At 40.0% G+C, this 27,473-nt stretch overlaps 1 protein-coding gene across 1 annotated transcript in view; it reads right to left on the bottom strand.

The window, feature by feature from the left end:
* The window catches only part of USP35 (ubiquitin specific peptidase 35), a 69,454-nt gene that overhangs the window by 15,110 nt on the left and 26,871 nt on the right, over positions 1-27,473 (bottom strand). The gene's annotated exons all lie outside the window — the stretch shown is intronic.

Below are 27,473 nucleotides of genomic sequence, written 5' to 3'. Positions count from 1 at the left end.
CCAACAAATGCTTAATATCCAAAATATATACAAATAGCTCATACAACTCAACAACAACCAAAAAAACAACCCAACAGAAAAACAGGCAGAAGACCAAAACAGACATTTCTCCAAAGTAGACAAACAGATGGCCAGTAGGACGTGAAAAAATGCTCTTGGGGAAATTAAATCAATAGTCTTGTTCAGGCTTCAGAGACAAAGCAGAGCAGGCCTGTGACCTAGCTTTTCACCTGCCTGGACACTGCCCTGACTTTGAGTGCCCTGACTGCCTGCTGTGAATGCAAGATTGGAGGCACCATAGATGAGATTGGAGACAAATTCTGAAATTGTTGAGCCCCTGGAGGGGTACTGGTCAACCATGCCGGGCTTAACAACATTCCAAGTTTTACAGGACAAAAAAAACAGCATTAACATGAAACCAGAGCTGCAATTTGCTCACAGATTGATGGTATCAATTTGCATCCAGGGATTAAAAGCAGGAACCCAGAACTGCAATTTTTGAAGTCTCACCCATGGAGCAGATGCACTAGCTGGGACCTTTCCCCAAAAAACCTATTTGGTAATGTATCCTCTGCTGTTTCTATTTCTCTTTTCTTTTAATGTTAGTATATTGAAACAAAGCTAGATAATTCTCTAATAAATATTTGTTTTATTTGTATATAAGGAGTGGCTTATTTTGTTAACAAATCCTTTGAACCTGAGACGAAAGTGAAAACTTTTGGCAAGACACTAGTTGGCGCTGAGTAGGATCTGTGAGACAAAACACCCCTCTTCAAGAAGAAAGATTAATGTTGATGAAGCTTTTATTCCCAGATGGGAAGATTCACCTTATTGCTCGTTAGCTAATGAATGGTACATATTCACTGGATTATGTGAGAATTGGAATCTTAAAAAGTGGTCCAAACCCTTAGCAGTTACTGAATGTTTGCAGCTCACACAGAAGGAGGATAATAATGTGACACTCTGGGTGAGACACTGGATCCTCTTCTCTGCCTACTGTAAGGTAAATGAAGCTGACTTAAAATTGTCTAAGAAGTTACAACTCGAAAAAAGATTATGAGATTTGTGAGGGCAATTGTTCATGCTACAATGCCAAAATTATACTGGCATTAAAAAAAAATCTGGCATTAAATCTTCACTTTTTAAGTAGGCTCTCCCTTGTGCCCGCCCACAGCTCTAACAGTGTCCCCACTGCCCTCTCTCCTTTCTTTATTGCGGACTTATACCTCCCCAACTCGCTGTCTCCCTCTCCATCAGATAATCCCCTTCTAACTTCCCCTAACAGGGGAATGAGGAGCCTAGCTTCCCCCACTCTAGCAAGTTTCTTTGCCCTTTCAGATTATTCTGATCAAACAAAGACCCCACTTCCCCAGGGGGACAAATCAAGATTTTTATCAGCCCTTCTGCCCCTGTTATCGGTCAATTTTAGCACTATTTGGTCTATATTTCAGCTGTAAAACTGTGACTATAGAAAAGTGACTTTTTTTTTTTTTTTTGGACACAGGATGGCCATGATATATTTTAGACTCTGGAGAAAACTGGTTAATATCAATTTTTTTTTTCTCTTTGAAACTGCAAAACTGGTTCTTTTTGCATATGCAGTTAAAAAACAGCTAGCCTGTTAAAAAGCACTGCCTAGGGAATAGCTTGGTGGCTCAGACAGTAAAGAATTCGCCTGCCATTCAGGAGACCAGAGTTCGATCCCTGGGTCAGGAGATCCCCTGAAGAAGGGAATGGCAACCCACTCCAGTATTCTTGCCTGGAGAATCCCATGGACAGAGGAACCTGGCGGGCTAAATAAAGCCTGCCACTCAGGCACAACTGAGTGACTAAGCACTTACACAGGGAAAACTTGAAGTTAACCTTTGCATGTCCACTTTACCTGAGACCTCAGCCTTGGGTAAATTAGAACTTCAAGCCAAGAAAGAAAGGAGGGGTCAAAGAGACATTTTAAATCTCAAGCGGAAAACTATGAGATCTCTGTCTGGATTTATGTATGGCTCAGTGTGTCTTTATTTTGGATAATATTGCTGAGGTTAATTTGCAAATGAGTTCTAATTCAACTGACTTAAAGAAAAGTAAGCGCTTACAAATCAATTACAAGAGAAAATCAACCTAAATGAATTTCAGGTTGACATGAACTGGGAAATAGTAAATATTTTATGACTTCCCAGGTGGCTCTAGTGATAAAGAACCTGCCTGGCAATGCAGGAGACATAAGAAACAAAGGTTCGATCCCTGGGTCAGGAAGATCCCCTAGCGGAGGAAACGGCAATCCACTCTAGTATTCTTGCCTGAAGAATCCCATGAACTGAGGAACCTGGTGGGCTACAGTCCATGGGGTCACAAAGAGCCAGACACAACTGAAGCAACTTATCATTAATGTTTTTTTGCTAATCTAATTAGGACAGGTCTTGAGTCATCAACACTGTGTAATACTTTTATTGTGTCTAGGTTTAATATAAGCTAAATTTGTCCACAAGGAAAGTAACTCAAGTGAAGAAACTTTTAAACAAAGAAAAATGTAAATGAGACAGGAGCTTTTAGGTAAATTCTATTAATTTATGAATGCTTTATTATGCTTTAGGAATGTCTGTCTAAAAATAGTCTCTCCAGGTTGGAGTAACTTGAATTTCTAGAGTTGTGCTAAACTAAGTGATGAAAGTTTACTGAATAGCTAGGTCATTTCCAAATAAAACAAGATTTTAAAATATTAATTATGGAACACTACCTTCCTCTTACAGAGAAACTAAAGAGATTCTGGACTATTAATGAGTATGTTTGGTACCATCCTGAGATTTTCTCTATAAGAAAGAAAATGTTTTTAGAAATTATCACTGGTATTTATGTTCACTAGGTTACAGAATGCTAATATAAAGGACAGTTCAGGGTTGCTTAAGGAAAGTAGGATGTGTGTTTTTAGTTTTAAAAAAAAGTATAAAAAATGAAATTACATTTTATTAAGAAAAAAAGGTCTGCATTACACGCCAGTCAGGATGGCTGCTATCCAAAAGTCTACAAGCAATAAATGCTGGAGAGGGTGTGGAGAAAAGGGAACCCTCTTACACTGTTGGTGGGAATGCAAACTAGTATAGCCACTATGGAGAACAGTGTGGAGATTTCTTAAAAAACTGGAAATAGAACTGCCATATGACCCAGCAATCCCACTTCTGGGCATACACACTGAGGAAACCAGATCTGAAAGAGACATGTGCACCCCAATGTTCATCTCAGCACTGTTTATAATAGCCAGGACATGGAAGCAACCTAGATGCCCATCAGCAGATGAATGGATAAGGAAGCTGTGGTACATATACACCATGGAATATTACTCAGCCGTTAAAAAGAATTCATTTGAACCAGTTCTAATGAGATGGATGAAACTGGAGCCCATTATACAGAGTGAAGTAAGCCAGAAAGATAAAGAACATTACAGCATACTAACACATATATATAGAATTTAGAAAGATGGTAATGACAACCCTTTATGCAAAACAGAAAAAGAGACACAGAAGTACAGAACAGACTTTTGAACTCTGTGGGAGAAGGTGAGGGTGGGATGTTTTGAAAGAACAGCATGTATATTATCTATGGTGAAACAGATCACCAGCCCAGGTGGGATGCATGAGACAAGTGCTCGGGCCTGGTGCACTGGGAAGACCCAGAGGAATCGGGTGGAGAGGGAGGTGGGAGGGGGGATCGGGATGGGGAATACGTGTAAATCTATTGCTGATTCATATCAATGTATGACAAAACCCAATGAAAAAATAAATAAAAAAAAGAAAAGAAAGTAAAAAAAAAAAAGAAAAAGAAAAAAAGGTCTGACTTACAGGTATCTGTTTCTAAATGAACAAAGTGATTTTTCTTTTTTTAAACAGAGGTTTATGGAAGGTGGACCCCAAGAAAAGAGTTTTGTGCACAGTATAAGTTTTGAGACATTGAACTGCTTTTGATAATGGATTTTAAGTTTCTTTACCTCTGAAAGTGATCTGTTCTATGTTTATCTTCAAAATCTTTTGTAACTTTGGCTAAGTAAATAACTGTTTCACAGTGACTTATATGATCCTATCTATCTGAGTGTTATAAACCCTTTTGATAGTTTTGGCAAAACTTCCTAAAATTAAATTCTCAGTTCAATTCAGTCGCTCAGTCGTGTCCGACTCTGCGACCCCATGGACAGCAGCATGCCAGGCCTCCCTGTCCTACACCAACTCCCGGAGTTTACTCAAACACAAGTCCATTGAGTCGGTGATGCCATCCAACCATCTCATCCTCTATTGTCCCCTTCTCCTCCTGCCTTCAATCTTTCCCAGCATCAGGGTCTTTTCAAATGAGTCAGCTGTTTGCATCAGGTGGCCAAAGTACTGGAGTTTCAGCTTCAACATCAGTCCTTCCAATGAACATTCAGGACTGATTTCCTTTAGGATGGACTGGTTGGATCTCCGTGCAGTCCAAGGGACTCTCAAGAGTCTTCTCCAACACCACACTTCAAAAGCATCAATTCTTTGGTGCCCAGCTTTCTTTATAATCCAACTCTCACATCCATACATGACCACTGGAAAAACCATAGCCCTGACTAGACAGACCTTTGTTGGCAAAGTAATGTCTCTGCTTTTCAATATGCTATCTAGGTTGGTCATAACTTTCCTTCCAAGGCGTAAGTGTCTTTTTATTTCATGGCTGCAGTCACCATCTGCAGTGATTTTGGAGCCCAAAAAAATAAAGTCTTGACACTGTTTTCACTGTTTTCCCATCTATTTGCGATAAAGTGATGGGACCGGATGCCATGATCTTAGTTTTCTGAATGTTGAGCTTTAAGCCAACTTTTTCACTCTGTTCTTTCACTTTCATCAAGAGGCTCTTTAGTTCTTCTTTACTTTCTGCCATAAGAGTGATGTCATCTGCATATCTGAGGTTATTGATATTTCCCCCCGTAATCTTGATTCCAGCTTGTGCTTCATCCAGCCCACTGTTTCTCATGATGTACTCTGCATATAATGAAGTTCTTTTGACTTCTAGCTGACTTTGGGGTGCTTTAGAGGGCCCCTGAGACATCCCAAAGAGAGATATTAAACTACCTGGGTTCATCTGACATGTTAAATTACATGAGAAGTATTGTTGGAGGAGTGATAACTCTCAGGTTATACTGTATGGCTGACTTACTAATATAGATATCCTAAAATTATGTGGAATTCATAAAGACCTGATATGTCCTGATAAAATGTTGTCAATTAAAATTCTACTTGTCATATGAAAGTGTTATGTGTCCCACCAATGACCAGGTTGCTTTGTCAACTGTAACATAATCAGATTTTAAACATGCCTTCTATGGTTTCATTCTGATGCCTTTGCAAAAATACTGCTACTTCTTCAAGATTTATAGAAAAGACTAAGATAAACACATTTTGTTATTAACAGTAACATGGTACCAGACTGTAATTTGTTAAGAAAACAAAGTTTTCTTAGAATGCAGCTTTGGTAACAGATTGTGAATTTCTTTGCCTTTAAGTTATTTATATTTGTTTTTAAAATCTTATTTTTTTAAATCTCTTATCCCTTTGGTAAAGTAAATAAGTATTATTTCACAATGATCTCTGAAGATTATGGTACTCTGATAAAGTACTGAGGATAAAGCTCATTCTGTTGTTCTGTCACTCCGTCATGTCCGACTCTTTGCGACCCCGTGGACTGCATCACACCAGGTTTCCCTGTCTTTCACTATCTCCTGGAGTTTCCTCACACTCATGTCCATTGAGTCAGTGATGCCATCCTACCGTCTCATCCTCTGTCATCCCCTTCTCCTGCCTTCAAGCTTTCCAGCACTGTCAGACTATTGCTATCCTGATGTCCTTAAAACATGGCAATAGTCTACTCCTAAATTCAGTTCAGTTCAGTCGTTCAGTCGTGTCCAACTCTTTGCAACCCCATGGACCGCAGCACATCAGACTTCCCTGTCCATCACCCACTTCCAGAGCTTCCTTAAATTCATGCCATCCAACCATCTCATCCAGAGTCAGTTCTTCACATCAGGTGGCCAAAGTATTGGAGTTTCAGCTTCAGAATCAGTCCGTCCAATGAACACCCAGGACTTATCTCCTTTAGGATGGACTGGTTGGATCTCCTTGCAGTCCAAGGGACTCTCAAGAGTCTTCCCCAACACCACAGTTCAAAAGCATCAATTCTTCGACACTCAGCTTTCCTTATGGTCCAACTCTCACATCCATACATGACCACTGGAAAAACCACAGCCTTAACTAGACAGACCTTTGTTAGCAAAGTAATGTCTCTGCTTTTTATTATGCTGTCTAGGTTGCTCACAACTTTCCTTCCAAGGAGCAAGCATCTTTTAATTTCATGGCTGCAGTCACCATCTGCAGTAATTTTGTAGCCCCAAAAAATAAAGTTTGTCACTGTTTCCATTATTTCCCCATCTATTTGCCATGAAGTGATGGGACTGGATGCCTTGATCTTAGTTTTCTGAATGCTGAATTTTAAGCCAACTTTTTCACTCTGTTCTTTCACTTTCATCAAGAGGCTCTTTAGTTCTTCTTCACTTTCTGCCATAAGGCTGCTGTCATCGGCATATCTGAGGTTATTGATATTTATCTTGGCAATCTTGATTCCAGCTTGTGCTTCATCCAGCCCGGCATTTCTCATGATGTACTCTGCATGTGAGTTAAACAAGCAGGGTGACAATATACAGCCTTGACGTTTTCCTTTCCTGCTTTGGAACCAGTCTGTTGTTTCATGTCCAGTTCTAACTGTTGCTTTTTGACCTGCATACAGATTTCTCAGGAAGCAGGTCAGGTGATCTGGTATTCCCATCTCTTTAAGAATTTTCCACAGTTTGTTGTGATCCACACAGTCAAAGGCTGTGTCAATAAAGCAGAAGTAAATGTTTTTCTGGAACTCTCTTGCTTTTTCGATGATCCAATGGATATTAAACAATTTGATCTCTGGTTCCTCTGCCTTTTCTAAATCCAGCTTGAACATCTGGAAGTTCACAGTTCAAGTACTGTTGAAGCCTGGCTTGGAAAATTTTGAGCATTACTTTGCTAGCTTGTGAGATGAGTGCAATTAAATTGGGGAGTTTAAAATGGGTAAGCAAAAAAATAAATAAATAAAAAATAAAATGGGTAAGCAATAGCTGTAAAATCAAACAGTCAGGAGCTATGGGAAATTCAAAACATTCACTTAGCTATTCTCTGCTGCTGCTGCTGCTAAGTCACTTCAGTCCGTGTCCGACTCTGTGTGACCCCATAGACGGCAGCCCACCAGGCTGCCCCGTCCCTGGGATTCTCCAGGCAAGAACACTGGAGTGGGTTGCCATTTCCTCCTCCAATGCATGAAAGTGAAAAGTGAAAGTGAAGTTGCTCAGTCGTGTCCAACTCTTCGCGATCCCATGGACTGCAGCCTACCAGGCTCCTCCATCCATGGGATTTTCCAGGCAAGAGGACTGGAATGCGGTGCCATTGCCTTCTCCATGGCTATTCTCTACTCCCTGACAAACCTCATGTTTATTTGATGGAATAAAGCCTTCCTTGGATGCAGGGTTAATGCCCTTAACAATGAAAAATGTTTATGTTTCAATAAACATTAAATTCCAGTTTTGTTACTCATTTCTGAGATATAGTTCCTTGTTGTTATATTGTTTAAAATTTAATTAAGTTGTTAAAAGGACATTCTAAGTTTGTTTGTTATATCAGTAGTCAATCTTTAGATAAAGATCAGATGCTCCATGACCTACAGCCAGGAGGTTAACACTAAGTTAACACTAAGATTCAGTTCAGTTCAGTTCAGTCGCTCAGTCATGTCCAACTCTTTGCTACCCCATGAATCGCAGCACACCAGGCCTCCCTGTCTATCACCAACTCCCGGAGTTTACTCAAAAGATTAACACTAAGTTATTTAACTAAGTCAGATGACCTGGAGATAGACCCAATGATAGTTCTTGGCTTAAATTCTTACTTGTGACCTTAGTAATAACTGCTAGCTATATTATTTTCTATGTCACTTGTTCCAGAAAATTATTGTCTCTCACATTATCAAGTATATGACTGAGCTACTGATACAATGATATATTTAGTTCCCTATGAAATCAATGGTTTTAATAATGTAACTCCAGATATGGGAAGAAGCAACAAGAGAGGATATTCTCCTGGTCCACGAAGCTAATAAGATAGGTATGGTCTGGAGACTTTTTGGTATTCATGGGGCCTAGTCCAATGGCAGCACACTGAGTGGCCTATCAATGAAATCCTCTCTAGAACTGGGAACGAGCCTTTCTAGCACCATGGGACACGATGGCCACGAAATGCCCCCAAGGCATAGTCTGATCTGTGGCCATGAAGGGGCCCTGCTGACTGGAAACTGGCACCAGCAGACCACCTCTGCAAAGATTAAATCGTGGCCACAACACTGCTGACCTTCAACATTCCCTGAAACAATTCAGGGTGGATATCAGAAAACAGGCGCTCACTCCGTGCTCCAGGAAAAAGGGACAAAACAGGCCTTCAGATAGTCAGATGCTTTCAGATAATGCTTTTTATCTTTCACGAGCCCAAATTCTTCAATCTTCTCATCCTTAGAGAAACACTAACACCATGGTCCAACATCTGATCCTGCTTCTCCTGGCTAGCCTTTCTTCTAGTCACCTTGAAAGCTCTTCTACTTTTATGCAGATTGATGATGACATCAGTTTGCATCCAAGGATTTTAAGCATGAACCACAAACTGTAATTTTTTAAGTCTCACCCATGGAAAGTGAAAGTGAAGTCGCTCAGTCATGTCCAACTCTTTGCGACTCCGTGGACTATAGCCCACCAGGCTCCTCTGTCCATAGGATTCTCCAGGCAAGAATACTGGAGTGGGTTGCCATTTCCTTCTCCAGGGGAATCTTCCCGACCCAGGGATCAAACCCAGGTCTCCCGAATTGTAGGCAGACGCTTTAACCTCTGAGAGTGGACACACTACTTGGGACCTTTCCCCAGTTGGGACTCCATATGTGCTGTGACACAGGACTTCCCAGCACTGTTTGAGTCTGGATGTTGGTCAAAATTCAATTTGGTGATGTACCCTCTGCTGTTTCTATTCCTCTTTTCTTTTAATGTTAGTATATTGAAAGTAAGCTAAATAATTCTCTAATAAATATCTGTATTATTTGTATAAAACAAATAGCTTATTTTGTTAATAAATTCTTTGAATCTGAGATGAAAGTGAAAACTTTCGGTAAAACAGATGCTCAGTATCACTAATTATTAGAGAAACGCAAATCAAATGAGGTACCACCACATGCCAGTCAGAATGGCCATCATTAAAAAGTCTACAGGCACTTACCTGATGGTCCAGCGGTTAAGAATTTGCCTGCCGATGCAAAGGACATGGGTTCAATTCCTGCTCTGGGAACATTCCACATACCACAAAGCAACTAAGCCCATGCACCACAACTACTGAAGCCCACACACGCTGGAGGCCACATGCCACAACTCCAGAGCCTGACCACAAGTGCTGAAACTACTGAAACCTATGTACCCTAGAGCCAGTGCTCTGCCACAAAAGAAGACACCGCAATGAAAAGGCCCCACTCGATGTAACTGGAGAAAGCCCATGCATAGCAGCGAAGACCCAGCACAGCCAAAAATAAATAAATAATCAATTTTCTTTTAAAAGGCTTCTTATAACAAATGCCAGAGAGTATGGAGAAAATGGAATCCTCCTACTCTGTTGGTGGGAAGGTAGGTTGGTGCAGCCACTGTGGAAACACAGTATGGAGGTTCCTCAGAAAAGTTCAAATAGAATTACTATATGATCCAGCAATTACAATCCTGGGCATCTATACAGACAAAACGATAATTCAAAAAGATATATGTTCTCCTAAGTGCATAGCAACACCACTCACAATAGCCAGGACATGGAAATAACATAAATGTACATCAACAAATGAATAAGAAAATGTGGTACATATATACAATGGAATACACTAATCACCCATAAAAAGAACGAAATGATACCATTTGCAGCAACATGGATGTAACTAGAGGTTATCATACTAAGTGAAATAAGTCAGAGAAAAACAAGTATCATAAGATACACTTTTAAGTGGAATCTAAAATATGACACAAATGAACCTATATATGAAACAGAAAGAATCACAGACATAGAGAATAGACTGGTGACTGCCAAGGGGGACAGTGGTGGAAGAGGAATGGATTGAGAGTTTGAGTTTAGCAGATGGAAACGGTTACATATGTAATGCATAAATAAGGGCCTACTGTATAGCACAGGGAACTATATTCAGTATCCTGTAATAAACCATAATGGAAAAGGATGTGAAAAAGAATGTATAAACAAATTGGACCAACTTAAACTAAAAGGCTTTTGCACAGCAAAAGAAACAATAAATAAAATGAAAAGACAAACCACAGATTGGGAGGAAATATTTGCAAATGATGTGATTGACAAGGGATTGTTCCACAAAATTTACTAAGAGCTCATAAGGCTTAATATCATCAAAGCAAACAATGCAATCAAAAAATGGGCAGAAGGCCAAAACAAACATTGCTCAAAAAAAAGACATACAGGTGGCCAAGAGGCACATGAAAAGATGTTCAACATCACTAATTATCAGAGAAATGCAAATCAAAATTACAATGAAAGGATTGGTTCAAGATGGCAGAGTAGAAGGACATGTGCTCACCTTCTCCTACCAGAGCACAAAAATTGCAACTAGCTATTAAACAACCATTGACAGGAAGACACGGGAACCCACTAAAAAAAGATACCCCACATCCAAGAACAAAGGAGAAGCCACAACAAGACAGAAGGAGGGGCACAATTACAATAAAATCAAACTCTATAACTGTCAGGTGGGCAACTCAAAAACTGGAGAACAATAATACCAAAGAAGTTCTCACACTGTTGTGAAGGTTCTAAGCCTCAAATTAGGTTTCCAAGCCTGAAGAACCAGCTAAGGGACTGGGAATCCACAGGGAATCTGACCAGGAAGGCCAACAGGATTTGATTACAGAGCTTCCATAGGACTGGGGAAAACAGAGAGTCCTGGAGGGCACAAAGAAACTCTTGTGCTCACCAGGACCCAGGGGAAAGGTGCAGTGACCCCACAGGAGACTGAGCCAGACCTGCCTATGAGTGTCTGAGGGTCTCCTGCAGAGGTGTGGGTCAATGGTGGTCTGTCATGGGGATGGGGGCACCAGAAGCAGCAGTCCTAGGAGATGTGTCTCCACGTAAGTCCTCTTGGAGGTCATCAATAGCCCTACTTCTGTTCGTGTTGTTCAGTCGCTCAGTCATGTCCAACTCTATGTGACTCCAAGGACTGCTTCACGCCAGGCTTCCATGTCCTTACCCATCTCCCAGAGCTGTCACCTGCTTATTTAACTTATAGCAGAGTCAGTTCAGTTCAGTTCAGTTGCTCAATCATGTCTGACTCTTTGTGACCCCATGAATCGCAGCATGCCAGGCCTCCCTGTCCATCACCAACTCCCAGAGTTTACCCAAACTCATGTCCATCGAGTTGGTGATGCCATCCAGCCATCTCATCCTCTGTTGTCCCCCTCTCCTCCTGCCCCCAATCCCTCCCAGCATCAGGGTCTTTTCCAATGAGTCAACTCTTCACATGAGGTGGCCAAAGCTTGGAGTTTCAGCTTCAGCATCAGTCCTTACAATGAACACCCAGGACTGATCTCCTTTAGGATGGACTGGTTGGATCTCTGCGCAGTCCAAGGGACTCTCAAGAGTCTTCTCCAACGCCACAGTCCAAAAGCATCAATTTTTCAGCGCTCAGCTTTCTTCACGGTCCAATTCTCACATCCATACATGACCACTGGAAAAACCATAGCCTTGACTAGACGGACCTTTGTTGGCAAAGTAATGTCTCTGCTTTTTAATATGCTATCTAGGTTGGTCATAACTTTCCTTCCAAGGAGTAAGCGTCTTTTAATTTCATGGCTGCAATCACCATCTGCAGTGATTTTAGAGCCCCCAAAAATAAAAGTCTGACACTGTTTCCACTATTTCACATCATGCAAAATTCCAGGCTGGATGAAGCACAAGCTGGAATCAAGATTGCCAGGAGAAACATCAATAACCTCAGATTTGCAGATGACACCACCCTTATGGCAGAAAATGAAGAGGAACTAAGAAGCCTCTTGATGAAGGTAAAAGAGGAGAGTGAAAAAGTTGGCTTAAAACTCAACATTCAAAAAACTAAGATCATGGCATCCAGTCCCATCACTTCATGGCAAACAGGTAAGGAAACAATGGAAACAGTGACAGACCTTATTTTCTTGAGCCCTACTATAGAAGCATATAGACTCCAGGACTGGGTTGCCTCAGGCCAAAGAACTAATAGGAAGGGAGCACAACCCCACCCATCAGCAGACAACTGGATTCAAGTTTTACTGAGCAATGCCCTGCCCACCAGGGCAAATCCCAGTTTTCCCCATAGCAGTCCCTCCTATCAGGAAGCTTGCACAGGCCTCTTATCCTCATCCACCAAAGGGCAGACTGAAGAAATAAGAAGTGCAATCCCATCAGCCTCCAGACCTAAAACCACAATCACAGAAAGCTACCTCAAAGGAAAAGAAATAGGATTACTTCCCAGATGAAGAAACAAGATAAATCCCTAGAAAAACTACCAAATGGAATGGAGATAGGCAACCTCCCAGAAAAAGAATACAAAATAATGATAGTTAAGATGATTCAGGATCTCAGAAAAAGAATGAAGGCAAAGATTGAGAAGATGTAAGAAATGTGTACCAAGGACCTGCAAGAAGTAAAGAACAAACAAACAGAGATGAGCAATACACTAGCAGAATAACTAAGGCAGAAGAATGGATAAGTGACCTGGGAGAATAGTGGAAATCAATGCTGCAAAGCAGAATGCAGAAAAAAGAATGAAAAGAAATGAAGACAGCCTAACAGACCCTTAACATCACTCAGCAGTTGGTGATGGACAGAGAAGCCTGGCATGCTGCAGTCCATGGGGTCACAAAGAGTTGGACCGAACTGAGCGACTGAACTGAACTAATAGACCTCTGGGACAACATTAAATGCACCAATATTCACATTATAGGGGTCACAGAAGGAGAAGAGAGAAACAAAGGAGCCGAGAAAACATTTGAAGAGATAATAGCTGAAAACTTCCCAAACATGGGAAAGGAAATAGTCAATCATGTCCAGGAAGAACAGAGAGTTCCAGGCAGGATAAACCCCATGAGGAACACACCAAGACACGTAATCAAACTGACAAAAATTAAAGACAAGGATAAACTATTAAAAATAACAAGGAAACAAAGACAAATAACAAACAAGGGAAAACCCATAAGGTTATCAGCCAATTTCTCAATGGAAACTCTACAAGCTAGAAGGGAATGGCACAAAATATTCAAAGTGACGAAAGGGAAGAACCTAAAACCTAAAGAATACCTAGCAAGACTCTCACTCAGATTTGAAGGAGAAACCAAAAGCTTTCCAGACAAGCAAACGTTAAGAGAATTCAGCACCAGAATTCAGCAAAACTAAACCAGTTTTGCAAAAAATGGTAAATGAACTTCTCTAGGCAAGAAACAGAACAGAAGGTAAAGATCTACAAAAAATAAACCCAAAACAATGAACAAAATGGTAATAGGATCATATATACCAGTAACTACGTTAAAGGTAAACAGATTAAATGTACCATCCAAAAGACATAGACTGGCTGGGTGGACACAAAAACAAGACCAATATATGCTTTCTACAAGAAACCATCCCCATGAAAAGAAAGGCAAAATGGTTGTCTGAGGAGGCCTTACAAATAGCTGAGAAAAGAAGAGAAGCTAAAGGCAAATAAGAAAAGGAAAGATATACCCATCTGAATGCAGGGTTCCAGAGAATAGTAAGGAAAGATAAGAAAGCCTTTTTATTTATTTATTTTTTCTTTCTTTCTTTTTTTAATTTTTTTTATTTTTTTATTAGTTGGAGGCTAATTACTTCACAACATTTCAGTGGGTTTTGTCATACATTGATATGAATCAGCAATAGATTTACACGTATTCCCCATCCCGATCCCCCCTCCCACCTCCCTCTCCACCCGATTCCTCTGGGTCTTCCCAGTGCACCAGGCCCGAGCACTTGTCTCATGCATCCCACCTGGGCTGGTGATCTGTCTCACCATAGATAATATACATGCTGTTCTTTCGAAACATCTCACCCTCACCTTCTCCCACAGAGTTCAAAAGTCTGTTCTGTACTTCTGTGTCTTTTTCTGTTTTGCATATAGGGTTGTCATTACCATCTTTCTAAATTCCATATATATGTGTTAGTATGCTGTAATGTTCTTTATCTTTCTGGCTTACTTCACTCTGTATAATGGGCTCCAGTTTCATCCATCTCATTAGAACTGGTTCAAATGAATTCTTTTTAACGGCTGAGTAATATTCCATGGTGTATATGTACCACAGCTTCCTTATCCATTCGTCTGCTGATGGGCATCTAGGTTGCTTCCATGTCCTGGCTATTATAAACAGTGCTGCAATGAACATTGGGGTGCACGTGTCTCTTTCAGATCTGGTTTCCTCAGTGTGTATGCCCAGAAGTGGGATTGCTGGGTCATATGGCAGTTCTATTTCCAGTTTTTTAAGGAATCTCCACACTGTTCTCCATAGTGGCTGTACTAGTTTGCATTCCCACCAACAGTGTAAGAGGGTTCCCTTTTCTCCACACCCTCTCCAGCATTTATTGCTTGTAGACTTTTGGATAGCAGCCATCCTGACTGGCGTGTAATGGTACCTCATTGTGGTTTTGATTTGCATTTCTCTGATAATGAGTGATGTTGAGCATCTTTTCATGTGTTTGTTAGCCATCTGTATGTCTTCTTTGGAGAAATGTCTGTTTAGTTCTTTGGCCCATTTTTTGACTGGGTCATTTATTTTTCTGGAATTGAGCTTCAAGAGTTGCTTGTATATTTTTGAGATTAATCCTTTGTCTGTTTCTTCATTTGCTATTATTTTCTCCCAATCTGAGGGCTGTCTTTTCACCTTACTTATAGTTTCCTTTGTTGTGCAAAAGCTTTTAAGTTTCATTAGGTCCCATTTGTTTATTTTTGCTTTTATTTCCAATATTCTGGGAGGTGGGTCATAGAGGATCTTGCTGTGGTTTACGTCGGAGAGTGTTTTGCCTATGTTCTCCTCTAGGAGTTTTATAGTTTCTGGTCTTACATTTAGATCTTTAATCCATTTTGAGTTTATTTTTGTGTATGGTGTTAGAAAGTGTTCTAGTTTCATTCTTTTACAAGTGGTTGACCAGTTTTCCCAGCACCACTTGTTAAAGAGGTTGTCTTTTTTCCATTGTATATCCTTGCCTCCTTTGTCAAAGATAAGGTGTCCATAGGTTCGTGGATTTATCTCTGGGCTTTCTATTCTGTTCCATTGATCTATATTTCTGTCTTTGTGCCAGTACCATACTGTCTTGATGACTGTGGCTTTGTAGTAGAGTCTGAAGTCAGGCAGGTTGATTCCTCCAGTTCCATTCTTCTTTCTCAAGATTACTTTGGCTATTCGAGGTTTTTTGTATTTCCATACAAATTGTGAAATTCTTTGGTCTAGTTCTGTGAAAAATACCGTTGGTAGCTTGATAGGGATTGCATTGAATCTATAGATTGCTTTGGGTAGAATAGCCATTTTGACAATATTGATTCTTCCAATCCATGAGCATGGTATGTTTCTCCATCTGTTTGTGTCCTCTTTGATTTCTTTCATCAGTGTTTTATAGTTTTCTATGTATAGGTCTTTTGTTTCTTTAGGTAGATATACTCCTAAGTATCTTATTCTTTTTGTTGCAATGGTGAATGGTATTGTTTCCTTAATTTCTCTGTCTGTTTTTTCATTGTTAGTATATAGGAATGCAAGGGATTTTTGTGTGTTAATTTTATATCCTGCAACTGTACTATATTCATTGATTAGCTCTAGTAATTTTCTGGAAGAGTCTTTAGGGTTTTCTATGTAGAGGATCATGTCATCTGCAAACAGCGAGAGTTTCACTTTTTCTTTTCCTATCTGAATTCCTTTTACTTCTTTTTCTGCTCTGATTGCTGTGGCCAAAACTTCCAACACTATGTTGAATAGTAGTGGTGAGAGTGGGCACCCTTGTCTTGTTCCTGATTTCAGGGGAAATGCTTTCAATTTTTCACCATTGAGGGTGATACTTGCTGTGGGTTTGTCATATATAGCTTTTATTATCTTGAGGTATGTTCCTTCTATTCCTGCTTTTTGGAGAGTTTTAATCATAAATGGGTGTTGAATTTTGTCAAAGGCTTTCTCTGCATCTACTGAGATAATCATATGGTTTTTATCTTTCAATTTGTTAATGTGGTGTATTACATTGATTGATTTGCAGATATTAAAGAATCCTTGCATTCCTGGGATAAAGCCCACTTGGTCATGGTGTATGATTTTTTTAATATGTTGTTGGATTCTGTTTGCTAGAATTTTGTTAAGGATTTTTGCATCTATGTTCATCAGTGATATTGGCCTGTAGTTTTCTTTTTTTGTGGCATCTTTGTCTGGTTTTGGAATTAGGGTGATGGTGGCCTCATAGAATGAGTTTGGAAGTTTACCTTCCTCTGCAATTTTCTGGAAGAGTTTGAGTAAGATAGGTGTTAGCTCTTCTTTAAATTTTTGGTAGAATTCAGCTGTGAAGCCATCTGGTCCTGGGCTTTTGTTTGCTGGAAGATTTTTTATTACAGTTTCGATTTCCTTGCTTGTGATGGGTCTGTTAAGATCTTCTATTTCTTCCTGGTTCAGTTTTGGAAGGTTATACTTTTCTAAGAATTTGTCCATTTCATCCAAGTTGTCCATTTTATTGGCATAGAGCTGCTGGTAGTAGTCTCTTATGATCCTTTGTATTTCAGTGTTGTCTGTTGTGATCTCTCCATTTTCATTTCTAATTTTGTTAATTTGGTTCTTCTCTCTTTGTTTCTTAATGAGTCTTGCTAATGGTTTGTCAATTTTGTTTATTTTTTCAAAAAACAAGCTTTTAGCTTTGTTGATTTTTGCTATGGTCTCTTTAGTTTCTTTTGCATTTATTTCTGCCCTAATTTTTAAGATTTCTTTCCTTCTGCTAACTCTGGGGTTCTTCATTTCTTCCTTCTCCAATTGCTTTAGGTGTAGAGTTAGGTTATTTATTTGGCTTTTTTCTTGTTTCTTGATGTAAGCCTGTAATGCTATGAACCTTCCCCTTAGCACTGCTTTTACAGTGTCCCATAGGTTTTGGGTTGTTGTGTTTTCATTTTCATTCATTTCTATACATATTTTGATTTCTTTTTTGATTTCTTCTATGATTTGTTGGTTATTCAGAAGCGTGTTATTTAGCCTCCATATGTTTGAAGTTTTAACAATTTTTTTCCTGTAATTGAGATCTAATCTTACTGCACTGTGGTCAGAAAAGATGACTGGAATGATTTCAATTTTTTTGAATTTTCCAAGACCAGATTTATGGCCCAGGATGTGATCTATTCTGGAGAAGGTTCCGTGTGCACTTGAGAAAAAGGTGAAGTTGATTGTTTTGGGGTGAAATGTCCTATAGATATCAATTAGGTCTAGCTGGTCCATTGTGTCATTTAAGGTTTGTGTTTCCTTGTTAATTTTCTGTTTAGTTGATCTATCCATAGTTGTGAGTGGGGTATTAAAGTCTCCCACTATTATTGTGTTACTATTAATTTCCTCTTTCATACTCGTTAGTGTTTGCCGTACATATTGCGGTGCTCCTATGTTGGGTGCATATATATTTATAATTGTTATATCTTCTTCTTGGATTGATCCTTTGATCATTATGTAGTGTCCTTCTTTGTCTCTTTTCACATCCTTTATTTGAAAGTCTATTTTATCTGATATGAGTATTGCGACTCCTGCTTTCTTTTGGTCTCCGTTTGCGTGAAATATTTTTTTCCAGCCCTTCACTTTTAGTCTGTATGTGTCTCTTGCTTTGAGGTGGGTCTCTTGTAGACAGCATATATAGGGGTCTTGTTTTTGTATCCATTCAGCCAATCTTTGTCTTTTGGTTGGGGCATTCAACCCATTTACATTTAAGGTAATTATTGATAGGTGTGGTCCCGTTGCCATTTACTTTGTTGTTTTGGGTTCACGTTTATACAACCTTTCTGCATTTCCTGTCTAGAGAAGATCCTTTAGCATTTGTTGAAGAGCTGGTTTGGTGGTGCTGAATTCTCTCAGCTTTTGCTTGTCTGTAAAGCTTTTGAATTCTCCTTCATATCTGAATGAGATCCTTGCTGGATACAGTAATCTAGGTTGTAGGTTATTCTCTTTCATTACTTTCAGTATGTCCTGCCATTCCCTTCTGGCCTGGAGGGTTTCTATTGATAGATCAGCTGTTATCCTTATGGGAATCCCTTTGTGTGTTATTTGTTGTTTCTCCCTTGCTGCTTTTAAGATTTGTTCTTTGTGTTTGATCTTTGTTAATTTGATTAATATGTGTCTTGGGGTGTTTCGCCTTGGGTTTATCCTGTTTGGGACTCTCTGGGTTTCTTGGACTTGGGTGGCTATTTCCTTCCCCATTTTAGGGAAGTTTTCAGCTATTATCTCCTCGAGTATTTTCTCATGGCCTTTCTTTTTGTCTTCTTCTTCTGGGACTCCTATGATTCGAATGTTGGGGCATTTCACATTGTCCCAGAGGTCCCTGAGGTTGTCCTCATTTCTTTTGATCCTTTTTTCTTTTTTCCTATCTGCTTCATTTATTTCCACCATTTTATCTTCTACCTCACTTATCCTATCTTCTGCCTCCGTTATTCTACTCTTGGTTCCCTCCAGAGTGTTTTTGATCTCATTCATTGCATTGTTCATTTTTAATTGACTCTTTTTTATTTCTTCTAGGTCTTTATTAAACATTTCTTGCATCTTTTCAATCTTTGTCTCCAGGCTATTTATCTGTAACTCCATTTTGTTTTCAAGATTTTGGATCATTTTTATTATCATTATTCTAAATTCTTTTTCAGGTAGATTCCCTATCTCCTCCTCTTTTGTTTGACTTGGTGGGCATTTTTCATGTTCCTTTACCTGTTGGGTATTTCTTTGCCTTTTCATCTTGTTTAGATTGCTGTGTCTGGAGTGGGCTAAGAAAGCCTTTCTAGAGAACAATGCAGAGAGAGAGGAAAGACCAGAGATCTCTTCAAGAAAGTTGGAGATACCAAGGCAACATCTCATGCAAAGATGGGCACAATAAAGGACAGAAACAGTATGGACCTAACAGAAACAGAAGAGATTAAGAAGAGGTGGCAAGAATACACAGAAGAACTATACAAAAAAGATCTTGATGACCTGTATAACCACAGTGATGACCTAGAGCCAGACATCCTGGAGTGTGAAGTCAAGTGGACCTTAGGAAGCATCACTACAAAGCTAGTGGAGGTGATGGAATTCCAGTAGAGCTATTTCAAATCCTAAAAGATGATGCTGTGAAAGTGCTGCACTCAATATACCAGGAAATTTGGTTGGGCTTCCCTCATAGCTCAGTTGGTAAAGACTGTGCCTGCAGTGCAGGAGACCCAAGTTCAATGCCTGGGTCAGGAAGATCCCCTGGAGAAGGAAATGGCAACCCACTCCAGTATTCTTGCCTGGAGAATCCCATGGACAGAGGAGCCTGGCAGGTTACAGCCCATGGGGTCGCAAGAGTTGGACACGACTTATCGACTAAACTGCCCCCAGCAGCAGTCACAGGACTGGAAAAGGTCAGTTTTCATTCCAATCTCAAAAAAGGGCAATGCTAAAGAATGTTCAAACTACTTCACAACTGCACCAATTTCACATGCTAGCAAAGTAATACTCACAATCCTTCAAGGTAAGCTTCAACAGTATGTGAACCGAGAACTTGTAGATGTACAAGCTGGATTTTAAAAAGGCACAGGAAATCAGAGATCAAATTGCCAACATCAACCTCTGCTGGATCATAGGAAAAGCAAGAGAATTCCAGAAAAACATGAACTTATGCTTCACTGACTATGATAAAGCCTTTGGCTGTGTAGATCACAACAAACTGTGGAAAATTCTTAGAGAAATGGGAATACCAGACCACCTTACCTGCCTCATACAAAACCTGTATGCAGGTCAAGATGCAACAGTTAGAACTGGACACGGAACAAAGGACTAATTCAAAATGGGGAAAGGAGTAAGTCAAGGCTATGTATTGTCACCCTGCTTATTTAACTTATATACAGAATACATCATCCAAATGCCAGGCTGAATGAAGCATAAGCTGTAATCAATTTTACAGGAAGTAATATTAATATATAACCTCCAATATGCAGCTGACACCACCCTTATGGCAGAAAGTGAAGAGAAACTAAACAGCCTCTTGATGAAGGTGAAAGAGAGTGAAAAAGTTGGCTTAAAACTCAACATTCAAAAAACAATGGTCATGGCATCCAGTCCCATCACTTCATGGCAAATAGATGGAGAAACAATGGAAACAGTGACAGACTTTATTTTCGTGGGCTCCAAAATCACTGCAGATGGCGACTGCTGCCATGAAATTAAAAGATACTTGCTCCTTGAAACAAAAGCTATGGCAAACCTAGTTCAGTTCAGTTCAGTCACTCAGTTGTGTCCGACTCTTTGTGACCCCATGAACTGCAGCACACCAGACCTCTCTGTCCATCACCAACTCCCGGAGCCCACACAAACCCATGTCCATTGAGTCAGTGATGCCATCCAACCACCTCATCCTCTGTCATCCCCTTCTCCTCCTGCCCTCAATCTTTCCCAGCATCAGGGTCTTTTCAAATAAGTCAGCTCTTCGCATCAGGTGGCCAAAGTATTGGAGTTTCAGCTTCAACATCAGTCCTACCAATGAACACCCAGGACCGACCTCCTTTAGGATGGACTGGTTGGATCTCCTTGCAGTCCAAGGAACTCTCAAGAGTCTTCTCCAACACTACAGTTCAAAAGCATCAGTTCTTTGGCGCTCAGCTTTCTTTATAGTCCAACTCTCACATCCATACATAACCACTGGAAAAACCATAGCCTTGACCAGACGGACCTTTGTTGGCAAAGTAATGTCTCTGCTTTTTAATATGCTGTCTAGGTTGGTCATAACTTTCCTTCCAAGGAGTAAGCGTCTTTTAATTTCATGGCTGCAATCACCATCTGCAGTGATTTTGGAACCCAGTAAAATAAAGTCAGCCACTGTTTCCACTGTTTCCCCATCTATTTGCCATGAAGTGATAGGACTAGATGCATGATCTTAGTTTTCTGAATGTTGAGCCAACATTCTGAAAAAATTGAGCCAACTTTTTCTCTCAGCTCTTTCACTTTCATCAAGAGGCTCTTTAGTTCTTCTTCACTTTCTGCCATAAGGGTTGTGTCATCTAGACAGCATATTAAAAAGCAGAGACATTACTTTTCCAACAAAAGTCCGTCTAGTCAAAGCTATGGTTTTTCCAGGAGTCATGTATGGATGTGAGAGCTGGACAATAAAAAAGGCTGAGCGCTTAAGAATTGATGCCTTCAAACTGTGGTGTTGGAGAGTCCCTTGGACATCAAAGAGATCAAACCAGTCAATCCTAAAGGAAATGAAACCTGAATATTCACTGTAAGGACTGATGCTGAAGCTGAAGCTCCAATACTTTGGCCATCTGATGCCAAGAGCCAACTCACTGGAAAAGACCCTGATGGTGGAAAAGATTGAGGGCAGGAGGAGAAGGGGGCTACAGAAAATGAGATGGCTGGATGGCATTATCAACTGAATGGACATGAGTTTAGAGGACTCTGGAAAACGGTTAAGGACAGGAAAACCTGGCATGCTATATAGTCCATGGGGTCACAAAGAGTCAGACATGACTGAGTCATTGAACAACAAGAGACCTGCTTTATACCTACCATCGCTCACACACTGAAAGTAAGTGAATGGGAGAAGGTATTTCATGCAAATGGAAATCATAAGAAAGCTGGAGTAGCAATATTCATATCAGACAAAATAGACTTTAAATGAAAGTGTTATAAGAGACAAGACACTACATAATGATCAAGGGTTCACACCAAAAAGAAGATTTAACAATTATAAATATATATGCACCCAACATAGGAGTGCCTCAACATGTAAAACAAATACTAACAAACATAAAGGGAGAGATTGACAGTAACATAATAATCATGGGGGACTTTAATACCCCAGTTTCATCAAAGGACAGATCATCCACACGAAAAATCAATAAGGAAATGTAGGCCTTCAATGACACTTTAGATAAGTTGGACTTAATCAATATTTTTAGAGCATTCCATGCAAAAGCAGCAGACCACACATTTTTCTCAAGTGCACACGGAACATTCTCCAGGACTGACTACATACTGGGCCACAAGACTAGCCATGGTAAATTTAAGAAAATCAAGATCATATAAAGCATGTTTTCTGATCACAATGCTATGAGATTATAAATAAACTACAGGAAAAAAACTCTAAGAAACACAAACATGTGATGATTAAACAACATGCTACTAAATAATCACTGGATTCCTGAAGAAATCAAGGGAGAAATTTAAAATATACCTAGAGATAAATGAAAACAAAAGCACAATGGTCCAAACCTTACAGGATGCAGCAAAAGCAGTTCTTAGATGGAGGTTGGTAACAATACAACCTTACCTAGAGAATCAAGAAAAGTCTCAAATGAACAACCTAACCTCACACCTAAAACAACTAGAGAAAGAAGAACAAAACCTAAAGTTGGTAGAAGAAATCATAAAGATCAAATCAGAAATAAATAAAATAGACACAAAGAAAACAAGTGCAAAGATCAATGCAACTAAAAGCTGGTTCTTTGAAAAGATAAACAAGATTGATAAACCTTTAGCCAGACTCATCAAGAAAAAAAGGGAGAGGACTCAAATCAGTCAAATTAGAAATGAAAAAAGAAAAGTTATAACTGACTCCACAGAAATCAAGAAACATAAGAGACTACTATGAACAACTGTATGCCAATAAAATGGACAACCTGGAAGAAATAGACAAATTCTCAGAAAGGCACAGTCTCCCCAGACTGAACCATGGAGAAATAGAAAATATAAACAGGCCAATCACAAGCACTGAAATTGAAACCATGATTAAAAACCTACCAATAAAGAAAAGTCTAGGACCTGATGGCTTCACAGGTGAATTTTATCAAACATTTAGAGAAGAGTTAACACCTAGCCTTCTGAAACTATTCCAGAAAGTTGCAGAGGAAGAAAACCTTTGCAACTCATTTTACAAGGCCACCATCACCCTGATAACAAAACCAGAAAAAGATATCACAAAAAAAAGAAAATTACACGCCAAGATCACTGATAAATATAGATGCAAAAATTCTCAACAATATACTAACAATCCATATCCAACAATACGTTAAAAAGATCATACACCTTAATCAACTGGGATTCATCCCAGGGATGCAAGGATATTTTTTAACATCCACAAACCAATCAATGTGATACATGGCATCAATAAACTAAAGAATAAAAACCATATGACCTTCTCAATAGATGAAGAAACAACTTTGAACAAAATTCAGCAGCAATTTATAATAAAAAAAACTAGAAAGTGAGCATTCAGGGTACATACTCCAACATAATCAAGTCAATATGTGACAAACCCACAGCTAGCATCATACTCCATGGTAAAAAGCTGAATCCAAATTGGAAAAGAATAAGTTAAACTGTCACTGTCTGCAGATATCATACATAGGAGAGCCTAAAGAGGTACCAGAAAACTACTAGAACGCAACAATGAACTTGGTAAAGTTTCAGGTTACAAAATTAATACACAGAAATCTGTTGCATTTCTATACACTAACAATGAAAGATCAGAAAGAGAAATCAAGAAGCAATTCCATTTATCATTGCATCAAAAAGAATAAAATACCTAGGAATAAGCAGTCACCGCACAGGAGGAGTGGTCTGTCTAGTCAAAGCTATGGTTTTTCCAGTAGTTATGTATGAATGTGAGAGTTGGACTATAAAGAAAGCTGAGCACCGAAGAATTGATGCTTTTGAACTGTGGTGTTGGAGAAGACTCTTGAGAGTCCCTTGGACTGCAAGGAGATCCAACCAGTCCATCCTAAGGGAAATCAGTCCTGAATATTTATTGGAAGGACTGATGCTAAAGCTGAAATGCCTGGGCACCTGATGCAAAGAACTGACTCATTGGAAAAGACTCTGATGCTGGGAAAGACTGAAAGCAGGAGAAGGGGACAACAGAGGATGAGATGGTTGGATGGCATCACTGACTCACTGGACATGAGTTTGAGTAAACTCTGGGAGTTGGTGATGGGACAGGGAAGCCTGGCATGCTGCAGTCCATGGGGTCGCAAAGAGTTGGACATGACTGAGCGACTGAACTGAACTGAGATTAAAAAGAATGCATTTGAGTGAAGGTGATGGAAACTGGAGCCTACTATAATCCACTCTAACCCTAATTATTAGGTGGATGAAACTGGAGCCTACTATACAGAACGAAGTCAGTCAGGAAGAAAAATACCAATACAGTATACTAACACATATATATGGAATTTAGAAAGATGGTAACAATGACCCTCTATGTGAGACAGCAAAAGAGACACAGATATAAAGAACAGACTTTTGGGCTCTGCGGGAGAAGGCGAGGGTGGAATGATTTGAGAGAATAGCACTGAAACATGTATATTACCATGTGAAACAGATCACCAGTCCACGCTGGATGCATGAGACAGGGCACTCAAAGCTGGTGCACTGGGACAACCCTGAGGGATGGGATGGGGAGGGAGGTGGGAGAGGGGTTCAGGAGGGGGGACACATGTACACCCATGGCTGATTTATGTCACTGGATGGCAAAAACCATTACAATACTGTAAATAATTACCCTCCAATTAAAATTAATTAATTAAAAAAAAACAAGCCACCAAAGCAATCTAAACGTCCATAAAAAGATGAATGGATAAACAACGTATGGTAAATATACACAATGGAATACTATTCAGCCATAGAAAATGATGGAATAATGCCATTTTCAGCAATATGGACGGACCTAGAGGTTATCGCCGGAGAAGGCAGGGGCACTCCACTCCAGTCCTCTCACCTGGAAAACCCCATGGATGGAGAAGCCTGGTAGGCTGCAGTCCATGGGGTCGCTAAGAGTCGGACACGACGGAGCAACTTCACTTTCACTTTTCACTTTCATGCATCGGAGAAGGAAATGGCAACCCACTCCAGTGTTCTTGCCTGGAGAATCCCAGGGACGGGGCAGCCCGGTGAGCTGCCGTCTATGGGGTTGCACAGACTTGGACACGACTGACGTGACTTAGCAGCAGCAGAGGTTATCACACTTAGTAAAGTACATCAGACAGAGAGACAAATATCCTGTGACAGCACTTCTATGTCAAATCTAAAAAAAGACGACACCAACAAATTTATGTATACAACAGAAACAGACTCACAGACATAAAAAAACAAATTTATGGCTACCAAAGGGGAAAGGTGGGGGAATAAATGAGGAGTCTGAGACGAGTATATACTACCACTACTACCACTATACATAAAACAGATAACCACCAAGGTCCTCTTGTATAGCACAAGGAACTCAACAATATTCGATAATAATCTATATGAAAAAAAATCTTAACAAGAACAGACATCTGTATATTTGTAACTAAATCGCTTTGAAGTACACCTGAAACTAACACAACACTGTAAATCAACTATGCTCCAATATAAATTTTAAAAACACGCTATATGATACCATAATGATAGATGGCATTATGCATTTTTCCAAACCTACTGAATGTATAATACAGAGTGAACATAATGTTAATTATGGACTCTGGGTGATTACAATTTGTCTTTGTGTAGGTTTCTGCTCAGCGGGAAAAGAAGTACCATTCTGGTTAGTGATGATAACAGACGAGGCCACGCAACTGTGAGAACAGAGGACATGGGAAATCACTCAATCTTCCTCTCAATTTTCTGTAAACCTAAGTGAAGAGTTAGTTACTAAGCCATGTCCGACTCTTTGCGACCCCATGGACTGTAGCCTGCCAGACTCCTCTGTCCACAGAATTCTCCAGGCAAGAATACTGGAGTGGGTAGCCATATCATTCTCCAGGGGGTCTTCCTGACCCAGGGACCAAACCCGGGCCTCCTGCATTGCAGGCAGATTTTTTACCATCTGAGGCACCAAACCTACTCTAAAGAAGAAAGAGGATTCTGGGAAGATGGCAGAGTAGGATGTATTAGGAAACTGTCTCCCCACCTCGACAATAACTGTACTGGCAGAATCTGTCTAATGTAACTATTTTTGGAACTCTGAAGTGTGTTAAAGGCTTGCAACTTCCAGGCGAAAGCTTCTAGGGTAAGCTGGAGTCATTGTCAGTTCTCTGCTCAGAAGCAGCACGGCTGTGCACATTTTCCTGGAGTGGCTTTCACACATCTTTCAGGAGCTGGGGTGGGTAAAAAGGACTCTTCCCCCAGTGTTGAGGAACCCTGCTCCAACTGCTGCTCCTGATCACACAGATGCAGAGACATGGGCAGCCATCATTGTTACAGTCTCCACCACTGTTACAAATCCTTCCATCTCAAGCTAAATTATGACTTCCAGGAGACCTAGAAGGCCAGCACCCTCCCCACTCTCACTTTTCTACTTCACCACTTCATTTTTCATTTTTTCCTTTTGAGGAGCTAAACATTAATGACTAGGGCATTAAAAAACAACTGCACACTATGGGGAAAACTAGAAAGTGACTGCACATGCCCATTTGAAAGCCTCAGAAAAGACCTAAGAAGACATTAAATTTATACTTCAGGCTGACCTGCAGCACAGAGACAGACTATAACAATAAAAAACAAAAGCAGGGACTTCCCTGGTGGTCCCGTGGTTAAGAATCTGTCTTCTAGTGCAGGGAACTCGAGTTCAACCCCTGGTTGGGGAAGTAAGATCCCACATGCTACAGGGCAACTAAGCCTGCACACCACAACTACTGAGCCCGCACACCACAATAAAGACCCAGTGCAACCAAAAATTAAACAAACAGAAGAAAACAAAACCCAGGGGAAGGAGGAGAATCTGATTTCCAGAGTTCCCGTATTATTAAACAGATGTCCAGAGCTCCACAATCACAAGCCATACAAAGAAACAGAAAAGTACAGCCCATTCAGAGGAAAAAAAAAAATAATTCAACAAAATCTGTCCCTGAAAAAGACTTAACAGCAGATGTATGAGACCAAGACTTTAAAGCAATGGTCTTCAAGGTGATAAAAGAACTAAAGGAAGAATGGAGAAAGTCAAGAAAACGATTTGTGGGCAAAATAGAAATATCAGTACAGAGATAGAAAAACTAAAAGAGAAACAAAGAAAAGAAATTCTAGAGCAGAAACGTACAATAAATAAAATTGAAAACTTACTAGAGGTAGATTTTCAGGTTTGAGCAGGCAGAACAACAACTCAGTGACCTTCAAGACAGGACAATGG

This window comes from Dama dama, chromosome 2, assembly GCF_033118175.1.
Source record: "Dama dama isolate Ldn47 chromosome 2, ASM3311817v1, whole genome shotgun sequence".
NCBI lineage: Eukaryota > Metazoa > Chordata > Mammalia > Artiodactyla > Cervidae > Dama > Dama dama.
Note: the sequence above shows the minus strand (reverse complement) of the source record. Positions and strands in the feature narration are given on the sequence as shown.